We start from the raw sequence: 20,683 nt of genomic DNA on the forward strand, positions 1-20,683 counted from the left end.
CTTACACGCCTCTTTATCTTATTATTAAATATTTTTTTGGGGTTAAAAGGTAATTATGTACTATATTAACACGAAAAAAGGAAAAATGTGTCCACTCAGCTGAAGAAAGGCCACCGAGTGGCCAATGAATTTTTACTCCCAAATATTAGCCATTTTGGCTTTTTTTAAAATCAAAAAGACCAAGCCTGATTTGACTTATTTCCAAAAGAATATTAACAAATAAATATCAGGCCCAATAGCCCAATATATTAGTCCATTAGCATGGTTCAAATAAAAGATGGAAAAATAAATAAATAAAAACATAAAAAGTCTCAAAAAACAAAAAAGAAAGTGAGAAGACACTAGAGTCTTCCAGTGTGTCTTCATCTTGGACCATGCACCGCTATTATCACTGATTTCAACACCTCCTCAACTCGAAACCATCAGTCAACACTTTGCAACAACAACACCAACCATTTTGGCTTTTATCCCATCGTTGTTGGCCTTTTTTTCTTATTTTGTTTGTAGCTTTTTCTATTGTCCTTTTTTTAGTTGTGTTTTTATATCTCCTCTTCATTGTTTTTTTCACTTTTATTTTAGAAAAGAAATTAGTATTTTATTTTTTTAAAAGTCGAATACAATTTTGTAGGGTTTTTTTAACAATCAATTCGTAATGTTGTAATTATTGCTCTTCTTAATATAATATTTGATACCAAATAAATGTATCTTTGATATTAAATACAAATACATGTTTCATATGACAGTTATACATCTTCATTAGACAATGTAGACATACATATTCTGCACAAACAATGATACAATTTCTACATGCATCATATCAATAATTATACAATTCTATACACAACCTATACAACTTTTATTTGCATTAATCAATCATATACATTTTCTATACAGCAACTATGTAGTTTCTATGTACATTCTATACTATTTTTATACATATTTTATACAACTTTTAACTATAATTATTATTCAGATACATATTTTATACAGTTTCTCGAGGTATCTTATAAAGGCATAATTTACCCGACAAAAAACATCCTTAGAATAACAATCAAACCACTACTATCACAATAAACAGAGACCCTATGAAATTAGTAGAGATGCACACAAATTAATCCAAACACTAATAATAATCAACCGTCTTGTAGTTGTTTGTAATGACTTGATTTTTGTTGATTTTATGAAATACTTATTTTTGTGTGATTTAATCATTTTACCCCTCTCCATGGTTGCTTTGTGGTATTTTTTAGGTATAGAGATGATTGACATAGCTCTCAATGCTTTTTGGTATTATTTGTGCGAGTTTATGATTTTGATGGTTAAAAAGGCTTATTAGTTGACTTCGATCAATATTTATTGATCTGAGAGTCAAATGGCAAAATGAAATGCACCAGTAGATTCGTAATGTTGATTTTACGTTGGTAACATAGCCGGTTCTCATATTACTATGTTTTCTCATTATAGGTCTGGATTTGCCTTTATAATAGCGGTTTTAAACTGTATCAATTATAGCGGTGTTATCACAATGAATTACAATAGGAGGGATTGGTTTTTCAAAATAAGTTATTTAAAATAACAAATATCTCAACCAATTTGCTTTCTCACTAGCTGAAGCTAAAGCAATTAGTTCAACCTCCATGGTAGAGTTTGCAATAATAGTTTGGTTTTTAGATTTCCAACAAATAGCACCACCACCTAAAGTAAATATATAACCAGTATTAGATAAGAAATCACCTGATAAAGTGTTTCCATCCGCATCACAAAATCCTTTAACTACAACAAGATATTTTTTATAGAACAAACCACAAGTTTTCATTTCAATTAAATATCCCATTACTCTCGTTATAGCATGCCAATGTTTATCACCTGGCTTGCTAGTAAACCTGTTATGTACTCCTACTGCATATGCAATATCAAGCCTAGTGCAATCAACCACATATCTCAAACTTTCAATTATGCTAGCATGTTCCTTTTAATTTCAAACATTATTTTCACTTCCAATAGGAAACAAGTGAACACTAAAATCAAATGGAGTTATGGCATGCTTGCAATCATTATACTTTTTCAAAATTTTCTTAACATAATATGACTATTCGAGAAAAATTCCATCACATATTCTAGTAATTTTTATTTCTAGAATAAAATTTGCCTCACCAAGATCTTTCATATCAAAATGGCTTCCAAGAATATTTTTAGTTTCACCAATAACATTCATGTTAGAGCCAAAGATCAATAAATTATCAACATATAGGCAAATAATAACATGCGAATTATTCCAAGACTTATGATATATACACTTATCACACTCATTTGTTTTAAAGCTATTATCCATCATGCAGGAATCACACTTTTCATGCCATCGTTTTGGTGCCTATTTCAAGTCATATAAGGATTTAGTAAGTTTACACACTTTTCTTTCTTGTCCAACATCAATAAAACACTCGGGTTGTTCCATGTAAATCTCCTCATTTAGGTCTTCATTTAAAAAAGTAGTTTTTACATCCATTTAATGAATTTGTAAATAAAAAATTCTCGCAATAGCAACCAAAAGTCTAATGGATGTAATTCTAGTTACCGGTGAAAAAGTATCAAAAAATTTTAGCCCTTCTAGTTGCTTAAAACCTTTAGCCTCTACCCTAGCCTTGTATTTATCAATAGATCCATCAGGTTTTAACTTTTTACATCAGACCCATTTATAACAAATTGGTTTACAACCCGATGGTAAATCAAATAGCTTCCAAGTTTTATTGTAAATTAGTGATTCTATTTCATCATTTACAGCCTCTTTCCAGAAAATAGCATCAAGTGAAGAAAAAGATTTTTTTAAAGTGAGAGGGTCATCTCCAATACTAAAAATATAATAATTAGGACCAAATTTTTTTTTTTCTAGTTTGGCTTGTTTACTTCTTCTTAACTCAAAATCATCGTTTTTGATATTTTCAAATTAGAAGTAAAAGAACTAGGTAGTGACAGAATATTTTCTTTAGTGCTTAGACCCCCTCTATTTTTAGAATCAAAAGGGTATTTTCATAAAAAATAGCATCACCAGATTCTATTATAATACTATGTTAAAGATTACAAAAATCTATAGGATGTACTATTTGAAGCATAACCAAGAAAAGCACAAGTAACTTTTTTATCCAACTTAGAGATTTTAGGATCCATTAACCTTACATAGGCTAAGCAACCCTAAACTCTTAGATATATCAAATTTGGCTTATGATCTTTCCACAACTCAAAGAATGTAACTTTGGTCTTTTTATGAGGCACACGATTCAACACATAACGCAGTCAAAAGTGTTTCACCCCCAAAATTTAGAGGTGCACTTGACTAAATTAGCATGGAATTAGTTCACTCAATTATAGTTATATTCTTCCTTTTCGCTGCACCAATAGATGCAAGAGAATAACGAGAAGTAGTTTCATGAATTATACCCAATGATCTAACAAAAGAGTTGAACTCATGTGACTCATATACATGGCCTTTATCACTTCTATTTTTTTTTATTTTTCTACCAAACTGATTTTCAACTTTATGGAGAAAAGTTTTAAAATTCTCAAAAACATCACTTTTATTTTTCATTAATTAAACAAATGTAAACTTAAAAAAATCAACAATGAAAGTGATAAATTATCTATTTCCTCCATAGTTAAATTCCTCCAAATTCACAAATATTAGTATGAACTAATTCTAATAAATCAATTTTTCTTTCAACTTAAAAATGAGGCCCTTTTGTGATTTTGGCTTCACTACAAGCCTCACATTTTTCAAAATTCTTTTTGATCATTGTAATTAATATTAAACTACTCATGATTCTCACATAATGATCATTTATATGACACAAACGAGCATGACAAAAATTAGTAGAAGGAAGTATGTAAACAGAAGTAGATATTTTATTCATTTCAACATTCAACTTGAACATCCCATCACAAGCATACCCCTTTCCCACAAAAATATTATTTTCCATAATTACTTATTAGTCAGACTCAATAATCTATTTGAAGCCTGCTTTATTAAGAAGAAAGTTAGACATCAATTTTTTCTCATGGAAGGAGTATAAAGAACATCTTTTAAAATTAATGCCCTTCCAGAAGTAAAACTCAACTAGACATCTCCAATTCCAAGCACTTGAGTTGTGTGAGAATCTCCAAGCATGATGGTTTTGAGCTTCTCAAAAGGAGTATATTTTTTAAACCACTCATGTCATAACAGACATAACGGTTTGCACCAGAGTCAGCCCACCATCCATCAATATTCTCCACCATGTTTAGGTTTATTATTACCGCCACAAATAGTTCTTCAATAACGTTTGCCTGAGGTGTAGGCCCACATATTTGAAATTTATAAAATCAAGCAATATGTCCACTTTTGCAACAGACAAGGCACGATTCCTTTTTTTAAACATGTTGATTTTTTGCTTGCTAATTTCCACCATTATTTTTCTTGGGATGTCTACCATCATTTTTGAATTTTTTTCTTAGGCTTCAAAGTAGTATTTTTGTTAGTTATAGGGATGACTTTATTTGAAGCAGTTAAATTTACCTTCGGTATGATATTATTCTCTTCTATTTGCAAAAGTACATCTTGGCTCCTTGCCTCTTCTTCCACGTCGATTCTCATTATCAAAGTCTTAAGAGAAGTTTTCTATTACTTATAGCGCATAATTTTTTGAAATTTCTTTCAAGAAAGAGAAAGTTTTTCTATTATTCCATAAAAAATAAGATTATCTTCAATTTTGATTTCCTTGGACCTGAGCTCACCAACAATTATTATAAAATCTTGAGCTTGATCTACCACTAATTTGTTGTCCACCATTCGGAAATGAAAACTCTGCTTGCGACATACTTTTTTGCTCCAGCCTCTTTAGTGTCATACTTACTCCGCAATGCTTTCCAAATTTTCTTTGCACTGCAGTAAGTTCTATCATAATAATCATAAAAACTATCAGATAGATAATTAAGAAAAAAAATACCAAAACTTGTAGGAGTCGTTATCGTATTGTTCAACTTTCTTTTGAAGAAAAATAAGTTCTTCATCACTCATGAAAGAGTCATCTACTTTGTTTGGATTCTTCTCAGTTAACACATAAGAGACATTGAGAAGACTTAAGTAGAAAAGTACTTTACCTTTTCACCTTTCGAAATGAGTATCGTTGAACCAGAATAGTTTGTTGAGATCTCTCATCTTAACATCTGCAGATTTTTCAGTTGTTGTCATTGAATATCCTTATTATTGTTTGTGAAAATTATAATAATATTACAAATGAAAATTATAAATGAAGAAAATAAAACTATCTTTTTCTTGGCTGAGGCGTGGATATCTCGCTTTCTTTAAGGGGATTCAAGTCCACTACAGCAAATATTTTGACCGATCTAACAATAATCTTCTTTACTTGTCCCCTCTAGGATAAAACAATATTCTCACCAAGAACAAATCAAAAACTCTAGAGAAGAGTTGAGTTCAAAGCTCCACAAAAAGAACACCTCCCTTCAACTAATAAACTCTCTTTTTAGCTAACTTTCTTGTGAACTCTATATTGTCTTGTACTTAGAAAAATAATGCAAGGCCACCTCTATTTATAGGTGAAAAAATCTTCCATGTAATGAATAGGAAGAATTAGTGGATGATAAAGAGGAAAGATCAATGACCTATATGTTACAAGAGTTACAAGAATAATGAAGAGAATAAAGGTAGAAGTTACAAGAGTTACAAGAGACTTATGTCCATATTCTACCACCACTAACTATTGTGTTAAAGACACAAATAAATGGGAGTTGAAGTCCGTAAAAAACAATCGTGCAACGTGTGAATTATGATATATTAAGGCATTAATGTTTGAGGTAGAATGATGCCAAAAAAGAGAGAGTAACTCACATGTAAGGAATTATATGCTACTTACTCACATGGAAAAGTAACTGCAAATATGCATGCAGCGTATCAATGCAAATGATGCATTTTAGCATTAGATTAATCACGTAGTTGTTTCTTGCAGTTGAGTTATTAGGGTGGATTCCCAATATTGCTCGTATAAACTTCTTTCGCTTAATAAATCATCAAGTCTCCCTTTTTGTTGATTTAATTTAGTTGTCTCATCTTTGATAAGTCGGAATTATTTTTGTTTGATTGGATTTAATTTAGCGATGAAGGTATCAAGTGCTTTGTTGTAAGTAAATCCATTAGAATCTCGTAATTCCACATATCCGTTTTCTTTGTTTTCTCTTTTTCTTGTTCTTTCTTATTTGGTTCTTATCATTTTGGTATCATGAACCTAGTTTAGGTTTGTTTACACAAATCTAAATCTTGAAATTTTGTTCTCTTTAAATATTTTTAAAAAATTCTAAAAAAATATCTTCAAAATTAGATAAAACATTTGTTTCAATTTATTGTTTTTGACACTAGATTTTGATTCTCTAGTGTTTTTTAGTCTAAATCTCGAATTTCATATTCTGAAGCTTCTGAAACATCATGAATTTTGATTTTTTTTGCTAGGTTTTGAAGGCTAAATATTAGTGTGGTTTGTTCATGGCATTGAAAGAAATATACGAGTGAAAATTTCATGAATTTTGGAGCAAAAATGAAGAAGTTATGATCATGTGAAGATTGAGTTTTTGTTGGAGTTTCTTGAGCTTGTTCATCTTGTTCTTGGGGAAGAATATAAAAATGTACACTTTGATTCAAAAATTTTGAGTTCAAAGCTAGTCAAAGTGTTAGTAGGTCCACTTGTGGAAATTTCAAAATAAAAAAACAAAAAAAATTCTAAAAAAAATCCACGTGGGCATGCCACATAAATAGTCAATAGTCAAAGTCAACCATTGACTGTCAGGCGGCAGTCATCATGGCCGACAGCTCAGTGCAACAGCAACAACAACTTCCCCCAATCACCACGTGGTGTGTGCATGACACTTTCAGAGGCCAAAATGTGTAGGATTTTCGCACTTAGTTTTTTTTGGGTTCCTTAATTTTTTGGACCCAAAATTTTTTCAAAGTGTTTGAATTTAGTGATTCTTTTTTGTTCTTTTTCTCCTTTGATTCTTCAACTATTTAACAATTAATTAACACTTTAATAAATTGTTAACTAGTTTTAATCATCAAATCAGACCCCTTTAAAGTGATTAACTTTTTCAAGGCTTCAAAATTGTTTTTAAGTGTCCAAACTTCGTGATTGTTTTTCTAAATTTTTTTCTTCAATTTAATAAATAATTAATAAGTAATTAACATATTTAATCACTTAACTAGTTTTAAAAATTAAATCACTTCTTTGATTCATCAGATTAAGCAATAACACGTAATTTTCCTACTTAGTTATTTTTGAGTCCATTTTTTTGTGCTACTTTTCATCTTCTTTCATATATTAATTCATAGATAACTTCTTGATTAACGTCCTTTTAGATTTATTTAGGTCGTCCTTTCAAGAATCACAATAATATACTACACTACAAAGAAAGGTGACTTTGAATTAATTGAGCAAAGCTTGTTCACTAGCAATATTAGAAGAAGACATAGAGATGAGTTGAGGGCTACCTATGAATGATGTGAGACTTTCGTTACTAACATCGTGTGTTGAGTTTTGTAGGTACAATGTGTTGCGCCCTATTTCGAACCGGTCGAAACAGCACACAACGTATGGTGGCTACATGTTTAATGTAACTCTTGGGATTTGAAAAATTATTTTTTTTAGAGTCGCCACCTAACTTTTTAGGAAAAATTAGGAAAAACCATTTTTTTATGGTAAAAACTCCGTTTTAGTCTATCTGAAATATTTTGAGATTCTAAGTAAGGGTTTTGGTTACTCGAGGGGAAGGTGTTAGGCACTCCTCAGAGCCTATCCGAAGATAGTCCTTACGTTTAGTTTAGGAAAAATCATTGCTTTATTTATTTACAAAAATGGTGAAAAGAAAACTTTCCTTATTATTTTCTACTTGTTATTTTATATAAAAGAAAGAAAACTTAAGGTATGACAAACATGATGCTACCATGTACAAGGAAGTAATGCAATCATTGCATATATATATATGTATGTTACATGATTATCTTATAATATGAAAACGGATTCTTCTTCGTGTGTTGAGTTTTGTAGGTACAATATGTCGCGCACTTTCAAATCATGCTCCTCCTCTAGAGTAATCATATTGACTTCCCAATTTCCATGATTTGTCAAGGGGTTATTGTTCACATTGGGAGTTGTGGCAGTGAATTTGATGATACCCCTTCTTATCAGAGACTCAATTTGACTCTTCAAGCTGTAACAGTCTTTCATTTCGTGCCCTTGGACTCCTGAGTGATAGGCGCACCGCCCGCTACTATCAAAGTTTTGAGACGTTGGATCAGGGGACTTTCCCTTAATTGGATGCAATAAACCAGCAACTCTCAACCTTTCAAACAACTGGGCTAAAGGTTCTACAATCGTGTTTAGGTACGGGCATTTTTGGTTTCAAAGTTTGGACGTTGTCTGGGTGCATAGGCTGGTCTATTTTGGTGAGATGGAGCTTGGAAAGGGGCGTATGGTCTTGGTGGATTTTGGTATGCTAGAGCTCGAGGTGGATTATAATGCGGTTGAGTATTATACATTGGGACGTGTGCAATAATTTGGGGGTTGTTGGGGTAATGGTGGGAAGACTTTCAAGGCAGGTAATATGGTATGACGGATGAGATATCTTCCCTCTTTATTGTGTTACCATTAATGGAACCATTCTGCATGACCTTGCTCGCAGCTTGCAATACAGCCATAGATTGGATCTTCCTCGACTTGATGTCTTCTTCTATGAAATCTCCCATTTTGACCAATTCTACAAATTTTTGGCCCATCATTGACATCATCTTGTCAAAGTAAACACCCTCTTGTTCTCGGATAAAATATTTGGAGAGCTCACTTTTATGTAGTGAAGGCTGGATCCTTGCAACCTCGGTACTTCAATGCCATGCGTATTCTTGAAATGACTCTAATGGCTTCTTCTGTATGTTAGCTAATGAAAACTTGTCTGGGGCAATCTCAGTGTTAAACCTGAAGTGACTCATGAAGTCCTCAGCCATTTCTCGCTAGTCACGCCACTTACGGGGGTTTTCTCAGGTGTACCAAGTCAAAGTTTCTCCTGACAAGCTCCGAATGAACAACTTCATCCTCAACTTCTCGTTCCTTCCCACACCGACAACTTATTGCAGTAAGCCCTGAGATGTGTATGCGGGCCACCCTTTTCGTCAAACACGTCAAACTTTGGTGGTTTGTACTGTTCGGCATGTTGATGTCTAGATGAATGCATAAGTCATCGTAGTCTAGGATTTCAGTCCCTCTGCTGACTTGCATGTTTCTAAATGCCCTCTTGAGGCTTTCGAGTTGGGCTGCTATCGACTCTTCTTCACTTGATTGGACATCTTTTCCCAATCTCTTATGCTGATCAACCTCATGTGGAACCTTAAGAGTCACAGATGTTGCGAAGGCAAGAGCTTCGATAGCATATACATGTGGCACAGGTATCTCACAAGTGACATGTACCTCAGATATATGCTGTTTCTCTGGATGTATGGGGATAGTAAAGTTTTGAGTAGGAAATGAATATGCAGGCATCGTCCCGACAGTGGGTTGAAGAGCTACTGCGGCTTGAGCATATGGTATATTTGCTTGATTAGCGGGAGCGCGTGGAGGTAATTCAATACTTGGAGCATGCAACTGAGCGGGAAAGCTAACTATTGTAAGCTTGTTTAAGTCTCGTATTTTGCACAACTTTTCCTTTAATACTTCGATTTCTTATGCCATATTGGCTATTTACTTGACGATCTAAGTTTTTGATAGCTTCTGCGAGCTTTCGGCTTCATCTACGATTATCATTGTGGCCTTCTCGTTGTTGGTCATTTTATTTTTAGATCAGAGGTTGTACTGAGATTCCGCTAGTTTTCCAATTGACACAAATCAACTTATTTTTTTTTTTGGGGATTAATAAACAAAAGAAAGGAAGAAAAGAAAAAGAAAAAGGAAACTATCTTAGTTTGGGAAATAATGAAAATGTAACAAGTAACACATATATACACAAAGTTGGCGACATCCAAACGCTTCCTAATATAGAGCCTCTTTTTTTACCAGAGGTAGGCCTACGTTTCAATCAATTTGATGATAAACCATTTATTTAAACACATTTGGATTTGAGAATAAACATGACTTTCATTGAACAATGGTGTTTCAAAAGGTTACATCAAAATAGATCAACAACAGCTTGAAAGATAGTGAAAAGATGGCTGCAAGGGCTTACAATGGGGTGGGCCATGTGGCTCTTTTTAGGGAATATAAAAATTACAATAGGAAAGGAAGTTTAAGGACAGGTGGCATCATCATCATCATCTCTGTCCTCATCAAAATAGGATTTTGGATGGTAATCCGGGGATCCCTCTAAGTCATGATCAGGTGTCAAGTCTACATTCATCATCCCTCCGTCTTCGGGATCATAAATATTGGAGCCTATCTCAGAGCCTTCCTGAGGGTCTTCTTCCATCCATTCTGGGTATTCCTCAGGGTCTTCTTTGGGTTCTTCCTCTGGGACCTCTTCGGGGTCTTCTTCTTCTTCCTCCTCCTCTGGGTTTTTCTCTTGATGTTCTTCAGGATCCTACTCGATCACTGGAATTAGATAATCAACAGAACATGGGATTATTTGGTTATACATATGTGTAGTGAGATCCATGCGAGGAAGAACCTCTGTCTCAACCGATTGGACCTTCCAAGGGTCTGTGAGTCCTCGAAAACCATCTTCGCTCGGTTTGGCTATGTGACTCACGGTGGTACGGCATGCATAATATTCCAGAGTGCACTATTTTTCTCCTTCTATATTCAACATAACCATGTAATCCCACTCTATTTACAGGTTTTCCACTCGTGCAGTTGGAATCAAATCACCATAACTATCTTCATGAAGTACCATTGTAGACCAAAGCGGGATATCCTGGATGATGCCAAATTGTCTAAGAACCCTCAGAGGTGCATATGGTTGGATACCACGTAGCCCAATCATCTCAATGAAGTACAGATGCCTAATTCTAATGAAGGAATATCCCCCTATCCAAGAGTATTTCCATTGGATGGAATCACCAATAAGATTGGTTAAAAACTCACGCCACTTCTCCTGCCCAGTTGGTGCGATCCAATACCTTAAGCGATCCTCATGACTTTGGATCCGACTGTGTGCATCGATCGTATAGTCCATCCGTAGAAGGCGATGATAGAAGTGTTTTATTGCCCAAATCTGTGACAACAGGTTGTAACCCCCAAAGAAGTCATGTCCCTTAGAGCAGGCGGATAACGACCGGAATACCTCTGCAAGTATCATGTTCACTAAAGTGAACCTCTGTGGATCTGCAAAGACATTCATTACCTTATGCAGAATATTAATGTCAACATAATGTCGTCTCATTGGGAAAATCATGATTCCCAAAAATGACAAGACGAAGACCCTTAGTTGCATATGCATCCATTGTCTGCGCGTGCAAACAAATTCGTTCCCGTGCTCGTCATAATTCTCCATGCGACCGAATCTTCTGAAAAGGTAATATAGTTTTACTTTTCCATCCTCCACGTTCCTTAGTGAAGAAAATATATCCAATCCCAAAAGGCTCAAGAAATCCTCCTTCCTTACAGGTGACGGGAGTACCGGCAACTTCTCTTGAAGTGGCAGCTCAGCAAATTCACTGACTTTCTCCAGGGTAGGGGTGATTTCGAAGTCCAAAAACCTGAAGGTCACTGTGTTTGGGTCCCTAAACTCCGTCAATAGTGTAATGAGGGTCTTATTGGATTGAACCCTCATTAATGACAATAGAGCCCCCAAATGTTCCCGAACTTCCGCACCATGTGCCACACGGATATTTCCCCACCAATTCTGTAGGCTATCAGGGGCAGAGATGACTATTTGGATGTTTGGAAAATTTGGATTGATATTCATCTAGTAGGAAAAAGAAGAAGGTATAGTAAGTCGTTTATCTCAAATCCATTATGTGTTTTAGTGTAGATCATCAACATCAATCATCACAGAAAAATATGTCGACAAGTTGGTAACCTTTGATAAAAGAGTGGTTTCCTAATTGCAATAACGATGCCTTAGACCATCACACCTAAGGTTTATGCGACATGACCTATTTCTAGAGTAAGATTTTTCCCTAAATATTTGAGAATGGGACTGAATAACTGCGAGAAGGTGCACTAACCTAATTGCACTAACTCTGAAACTAAGGAATACAAAAAAGGTTTGGGAGAGTGTAAATACACTCCCCGCGTGAACCACAGTGTGTGAATTGTGTACGGTCAAAGAGTCGATAGGAAAATGCAAGGGATAAAGCAGTAACAAGTAGTGTTGTTCTAACATAAAAGGAACACAAGTTTGGATTTGGCTTGCGTCCTTTCACACAGAGCATGATATAAAGATATGTAAAGCAAATAATATAACAAAGTATAAAAATCCTAAACTAAGCATGTTAAGGCTAAACCTAAGATCAAAAGATCCCCAGCGGAGTCGCCGTTTTGTCATGCCCTATTTCGAGTCGGTCGAAACAGCACACAACGTATGGTGACTACGTGTTTAATGTGACTCTTGGGATTTGGAAAATTATTTTTTTAGAGTCGCCACCTAACTTTTTAGGAAATTAGGAAAAGAATATTTTTTTATGGTAAAAACTCCGTTTTAGTCTATCGAAAATATTTTGAGATTCTGAGTGAGGGTTTTGGTTACTCGAGGGAAAGGTGTTAGGCACTTCTTAAAGCCTATCCGAAGATAGTCCTTACATTTAATTTAGGAAAAAGCATTGCTTTATTTATTTGCGAAAATGGTGAAAAGAAAACTTTCCTCATTATTTTCTTCTTGTTATTTTCTGTAAAAGAAAGAAAACTTAAGGTATGACAAACGTGTTGCCACCATGTACAAGGAAGTAATGCAATCATCGCATATATATGTATGTCATGAATATCTTATAATATGAAAATAGCTTCTTCTTTTTTTGTTTTAATGATTTGGATAAAATAAAAGGGAAAACTTCACTGTTTTTACATGTATAAAATTGAATAGGTAAATAAACTTTATAAAAATATTTTAAGGCGTGGAATAATTTAAGACAAAATGTGAATATAGATATATTTGAAAGTGCAAAAAGATGTAAAATTTTACTTAATTTATGAAACTAAAAAAAAGATTTAGATTAGAAGTAAGCGAAAAGAAAAATGTGATGATATAATACATAAGCATAGCAAAATTGAGATAATGACACTGATAACAATAATCTTAATAACCGTAGTATTAATAAAATTAATAATAATAATAATAATAATAGTAATAATATTAATAATTGAAACAGTGATAAATGCTATGGCGTAAATAATAATGGTAATAGTAGATATGATGTAAAATAGTTGTTATGAAAGTAATGCGATGTACTTTGTATGTGGTAGCGAACGAATATACAACACCTCATATTAATCTTTCGCGAATCTGAAAACTCAAACGAACATTAAAGATATAAAATATAGCTTGACCATTAGAGTTATGCACTAAAAAAGGGTTAAAGTTGATGAATAAACTCCTTTGGGAAAATCTCAAGTTTTGATAACTTTCTTGATTAAGTTAAAACTAAAATTTTATTTATTTATCTTTTTTATATTTTTAAAAAATGTGAAGGTTGCTATGCGAATCTCATTTAAGATATCGGTAATGAGTTTTTCAAAAAGAATTATCCGATTATGATAAAATATATTTTTCTTAGTGAAATCACATGTTATTTGCGAACATCGGAATGTTAAAACTACTTCTAAAGGATCGACAAATAACAAGATAACATAAATTTAATAATTAAGTAAAGTTGTTAAAAAAAAAAGAGAAAATTCAATAACAAAAGTTAGTATCATCCTAAAACTCAACATGACGAGTATAAATTAAATTCAAAGAAGATAAGAGATTAGACTCCATTTTATGAGTTGGGCTTCTAATTTGCTCGACTCCGAAGCTCTCGTGATCGTAGTGGCGGTTGACCCAAATCTCGGGTCAAAAAATGAGTTTCATTGTGTAACTCCGATTCCTGGTTCACATGTGAAATAAAAAATATAAAGATAAGTAACTAGAAAAATAAAAATAAGATAAGGATTAGTGACTAATAAGATAAAAAATTTGTGTGCAATTGAGAGGAAATATGCTTTGAATGAGAGCATTGGGTAGGAATAAAATTAACTATTTCCTTGTGAGACCATGCAGCAGTTTTTTTTTAAAATAAAACCAAGAAAAATTGCGCTTTTGGCTTAGGCAAATCAAGTGTGAGCAGAATTTTGGGATAAATCGTACCATTGTTCACATATTTGATTAATCTAAAGTACTACTATGCCTTTGGGAATTCTTAAGCACGTTTATTTTGTCAAATACTTATCTCAATTCGTCTCATAATAAATAAAATCACAGATTCTAAACACACACCTAAGAAAATAAATCAAACGAGGACAAAATAGCATTCAAAAGACTACATTATCTCTAGGAATTTGAAGGATATTAACCCTTCGCAGAGTAATTCACTGGGATTTTCTCAACCATGAGTTGACTCTCAAATTCGGAGAATTTCAAACTTGAATCGCACAAATAATAAAATCAAAACCCAACAAAGAAACAAAAAGTGGATGCTTGCGAGAAAGGATAAGCTGTTGCGTAACTATGGCTTGGAACTCAAGACTTAAAGCTGATTTAATGACACAATAACAAAAGAAACAAAATAGATGACACACTTCAAAAAAGAATATAAAATACTTGGTTAAAACTTATGATCATGTTCATCGGATAGAACCAAGTTGCATTAACCTGCAAAAATTTGTATGAATCAAATTTTAAATCTTAAACTCTCGAAGCCTCTTTTCATGTTAAATTATAGGTTGAGAATTCAATTAGGCGCATAGCTGGACCGAGACACTTTAAGCAACTAAAGCCATGTTCTAGTATTCAAGTAAAAGGTCGCAAAGACTTCATGATGAACAACCACCATACATAAAGTTTTTAGCATCTTGGATCCCTTTGGATGCAAAACCCGAGGCAGCGAACGCCTATTAAGGGCACAGCTGGAAAGCAAGGAAATCAAAGTCTATTATTATATCTTGAAACATCCAAAAGGTCACAACGCTGATCTTCACAAGCCACCAACCAGACACCAACTATGAACCTCGCAGAACTTGCTCAAGGATGGTCCACAAGTTGTAAACATTTGACTGACATTTAATCATGGGTAAGCAAAGTGAACGATCAAAGGATATTTTTTATTTCATATTTTCGTAACCAGAACAAATCAACTAGATTGGATAACCACCAGACCAAACAGGACCAGCGAATTATAAAGCTAGAATAAGAATCACGTAATTAAAGTGGGATACGTTTTACCTTCACATGTATTCACAAAACCCCTTTTCCTTAAAAGTAATGCATATATTGCTAATTTCAAATCATTGGAAACTATCTTAACAGACATGACACATAGTAATGTCTAACTCGTATAAGACACCGCACAACATGGACAACATAATGATTCAAGAAAATTCATAATCAAATAGTAAAGTTAAAAAGAAACTACTTCTTGCGAGGCAATTAATGCGAAGGCGATGGAAGAAAGTAGCCCCTTTGATCTTAAAATGTTTCACACCTAAACTAAAAAATGGTGAGCAACCAGAATACTCTAAGGTTTTTTTCGGATTCGAAAAACGAGCAAAACAGAGAGCTGTCCTCAAACCAAACCTTAACACTCCACATAAATGGGAGGATTCTTTCCAAGTTAAGGCACATTCGAGGAGTATACGAAATCCCTTATAGTGACAAATTTTTAACCTTGTTATGGATACTAAACAAACCCAAAGCTTATGAACACGATAATTTTGGGGTATTCATGGCAGTCCCTAAAATGGCCAGAGAAAGCAAAATATCATTTAGATGGCTTCATATCTTGGCTAAAAGTAACATGAAATAGGGGGTCCTTTCATAGAATTGTGATAAGAAATCGACATCAAGCAGGAAATTAGTTTCCATAACACCATTTAAGCTAAACAAACGACAATATCAGCATGACTGAAAAGGGGAAGGCAACGGTGAACCACAAGACTAATTTCTCAATTTTCGAGGCTTCCAAGCACTAACTTATTCAAAAGAAAAAAAAATTGGGAAGCCAAATTAATGAACTTCTTTTCCCAAAAACAACATCGTAGTCAAACGATAAGCAAGAAAAATTGCATATTCATACGTGAATCAATTTCTAGCATCAAAAGCAACATTCTTTGCATTTTACATCCAATTTTCAGAACTAATGGAATCAAAACTTAAACACTCACCTTCAAAACCAATTTCAGATTTAACAATAACATAAAATTGATATACAACCAAATTTAGGCGTAGTCTTTGATATTAACAACAACTTGGAGTTTGATCAGAACTCATTTATTTTAATCACATCAACGTGAGATTTTACAGAATCTGGACTAAACACCATCTTATGAACTCAAACGAAGGAAGAAGGAGGTGAAAGAAAAAAATCAATACCTTTTCTAGGGCAGCAAAACTGGAGCCTTAACGTGTAAGAATTTTCGACGATAAAATCTACTCTGAGGACTTCCAATTTAGACTAATATTGAAAGAAATCTATCAAATTTTGAGACCCTCCATTTTCTCTGTTATCACTTGTTCCTCCACTGCCCTTTCTCCTAATTTTTCAACTTATTGTCTAGGGTTGAAGAACACCCTATTTATAGGCTAATTCCGGACTCAAAATTTTGGATTTGAAGCCAAAATTAAAGAAAATTGAGATAGGATTTTGAAATTCAAATCCAAGTCTCCATTTTTCGACAACTATCATGATGGAATGAAAGATTTTTCAACTCTTATCCATGATTTTGTGCTGATTTTCACTGTTGTATAGATTTTTAGAGTGCAGGAGATGGTTGTGCAGTAGTAGTTAGAGGTTTGTCCGCTATGGTTGGCTAGGGTGATGGTGGAGGAGAAGAGAGAAGAAAGGAGGAAAGAGAAGATGAGAGGAAAGAGAGGCCATTATTGTTGTTGTGTTCTGAATTGAAAAGATAGAAGAGATGAGAGATGGTCACTGTAGGCATGAGGAAAAAAACCGTATTATCGACTGATTTTGCTGATTAAAATATGAGTCGTCCGATCATTTGATCGGACGATCTAAATTTAATAAATAAATAAAAATAATAATAACTAAATTATATATATAATAAATAAGTAAATAATTAGAATTTTTGAGATCATTGGACATGAAATTTTGATGGACTCAATTAATTCGTGTTAGCCGGGTGATTTTGAACTGGTTTTGATTCGTTCGATATTTTGATCGGATGATCTTGAAGAGATTACCCCTTAAAAAATAAATAAAAGGGAAAATGTTTGTATACATAGACAAATATAAGAAGGATTGATTTGAAATGACTATTTTTCTAATTCGTTCGATACTTGATCGGATGGTTCGAACGTAATTTAAAGAGAAGAGAAAAGGGAGAAAATAAATATATAGATAATAAAAAATAAAATAAATTATATATATCTACCTATATATAAAAATAACTAAAAAATTTTAGGATTCTTTGAATTTAAAATAAATCGATGGATCAGATTAAATTGCATCGGTTGAAGTGAAATGGCAGAGCGGGCATAGAAATTATACTGAGTTTCTGGCTAATTTTCAGACTTTTGGCTGAAACTTATAGAATAAAGGTTGGGTTCGAATGAAATAAAAATTAAAGTTAGATTATTGTTGGTTCGAACACTCTTTTCCTACTGAAATTAATTTTATTAATGCTTCTTGTTATCCTAAAATTATTTTTTGGTTCGTACATTCATAAATTACAAACATAATTTGAATACGTGTCTAATTTAATATATTTATTTTATTTTTAGATTTATTTAATATTAACAAAACATAATTGTATATATGTGTGTAGCAATAAGAATATAAATAAATATATCTGAAATAAAAATATAATAAAAAATATATTTATCTTATATAACAAAATATACATATGTATGTGGTCACAATATAGCCTTAAAAGAAATAAAAAAAGCGAATGCGATTACCAAAAGATATTTTTTTTTATTTTGATGTTAAAATATTTAATTATATTTGATTAAAATATTTTATTTATAATAAAAATAAATTCCCTTTATTTTAAAAATATGTAGAAATAGAGAAATAAAAAATACGAATCTTATTTCTTATTTAATTTTTTAAAAATTAGTTAGGGACAAGAACATCGGTGAAATTAATTAGAGGGAAAGAACGAGCCAAAATTGGGTGGCAACAGTTGCCCCTGAGTGGACAAAGATTTATGTGAAAATCTTTGGGTAATCACGTTGACGTAACCAATTTTGTCTCGGGTAAAGCAAAATGTTTGGAAGATTATGATCGGGTTCTGGTTTTCGAGCTGCCTATATATCTCGGGTTTTACGAGTTGCCCCAGTGTAGAATTATGGTAACACTAGGTTCCTTCGAGGATGATAACAAAGATTTCAGCACGAATGAAATGGATACAGGCGCACTTATCTTTGAATTGATTGTTTGAGATGACTGAGAATGGAACATCGCTGGATAGCATATTTGCTGAGGATTTTGAGAAAAAAGGAGATTGCGGATTTTTAAAATTGCCTAGTGTCGGATTAAGATGACACTGGGTGATAAAAATTTATAAAAAAGAGTTTTGAGTCCAGTTGAATTCCTTCTCTGGAATTCTTGACGTAGCTAGGGATGCTTGAGATTCTACTAGCTTACCCCAGTTTGCTGTTAAGAGGGTAGTTCCACGTTGTATTGCATATTCTTGCAAAACGGGTAAAAGAGGTGAAAAGTACCTGTTTGTTCAAAAGTTGTAAATTGAAATTGTAATGTAAAGAGTGGAGTTCAGATATTCAAACTAGTATAGTCTCCATTTGTGAAGGCCTTCGACTGGCAGGAAAATAACTGAAATGTAAATAGCCTCCGTCGGCTGAGTAGTCGCTTGAAAGTAAAAGCCTCCGTCGGCTGAGCAGTAACTAAAATGTAAACAGCCTCCATCAGCTGAAATATAAATAGCCTCCGTCGGCTAAGCGGCTGCTGAAATGTGAATAACCTCCGTCGGCTGAGTAGGAACTGAAATATAAATAGGCTCCGTCGGCTGAAACATAAATGACGGCTAAAATATAAATAGCCTCCATCGGCTGAAATGTAAATAGCCTCTAACGATGGGATATTTGCCTAAATATAAACTACCTCGTATTTGTCAAAGCAACCCATAATCTGAACTAGATGATGGTATTGCTGCTGGAACTTGATGTTGTTGTAATAGTGGCTTTCTTGCGCGTTTGCTATGGTGTGGGCCTTTGATTGGTAGGATGTGCTTTATTTGCTGAAATGCAATTCTTCGATATGGCGGAGTGTTTTTTTGCTTATACACATTCTTTGATTTGTGGCGGGGCATCACCCTTGCTGGTGCACAATTGCCGATATACCGGAGAGTCATATTGCTCATTCACATCCTCTGATATGGTAGAGGATCGCTTTGCTTGCTTATGTACAGTCTTTGAAATGTGGAACTTAACTTTGTTTGCTTATATACAGTCCTCAAAATACGAAGGCTCGACTTTGTTTGCTTATATACAGTCCTTTGAAATGCGGAGCTTGACTTTGTTTGCTTATATACAGTCCTTGCCTAGCGGAATCTCAACTTTATTGAAGTCAGATGGCACTCTTCAATTTGCGGAGTTTGTTGAGAGAAGTAAATAGCCTAGTCTTCCTATGAGGACCCTCTTTTCTTAGTTTCTGACTCGGGTCTTCAAAATGTACCTGCGAAAGAATTTGAACAAAACTTTTAAAGCTTGTGAGGACTAGTATAAATATATGTATAGAGAATAAAGTAAGGGAAGAATATTTGGCTTATGTCATAGTGGTAAGCCGCATGATTCCCCTAATCCTATCTCAAAGTTTGACTTGATGTAGTTTTCCAATTCCTTTTTTTCTACGCTCAAAGAAAAATTCTTAGTTGGGAGGGGGTTTTGATTTGTGTCGACTTGGGGATCCTGGCTTTGTTTATGGAATTCTCTAAGACTCCCTCGGTTACTCGATCAATCCTAAGATCGGAGTCTCAGTAGGTGGGAAAGTTGGAAAGTATAGTGAAAACTATATATATATATATATATATATATGTTTTTTGCAAATATATTAAGTATATATAGTAATCCTTTATCATTTTTTAGATTATGACTCGTTCGAAAATCCGTTAAGCCTCCATTAGTTGATCGCGGACCTTGTAGCCTTATTCATTGAGCGGAGCTTCTCTGACTGTCAAAGCTACGATGATTTTGGCGGTGAGATCTGTTTTATTCTGATGCTATATCATGAGTAGAGAGGATTTTCCTAGAGGTGAGATCGAACCTTTTAGGTTGCCTACGTATCCTTAAAATAAAAATCAAGTTTGCACGTAGTTTGAGGGTGGAAAAGAAAAATAAAATGCAACGATCGAGTCTGACTCAGACTACCTACGTATCCAAATGGAATAAGGTCATGACGTAATTCAAATACAATAGGAGAACTGAAAATATGAAATGTAGTGACCGACCTTGACTCAGGCTGCCTACATATCCAATTGGAATCAGGTCAGGCTGTAGTTCAGTACAATGAAAAGGTAAAAATATGAAGGGACCAAATCCGATGTGGATTTTCTAC

The 20,683-nt window shown here is 33.7% G+C and overlaps 1 long non-coding RNA gene across 1 annotated transcript; it reads right to left on the reverse strand.

Moving 5' to 3' along the window:
• Positions 1-13,782: 13,782 nt before the first annotated feature.
• Positions 13,783-17,124, reverse strand: LOC107867938. The gene is made up of 2 exons (XR_001673457.2): positions 16,522-17,124; positions 13,783-14,041 (listed from the first exon to the last, which is right to left on the reverse strand). It is a non-coding gene; the product is annotated as an uncharacterized LOC107867938 (long non-coding RNA).
• Between the last annotated feature and the right edge of the window lie 3,559 nt (positions 17,125-20,683).

This window comes from Capsicum annuum, chromosome 4 (assembly GCF_002878395.1).
Source record: "Capsicum annuum cultivar UCD-10X-F1 chromosome 4, UCD10Xv1.1, whole genome shotgun sequence".
Lineage (NCBI taxonomy): Eukaryota > Viridiplantae > Streptophyta > Magnoliopsida > Solanales > Solanaceae > Capsicum > Capsicum annuum.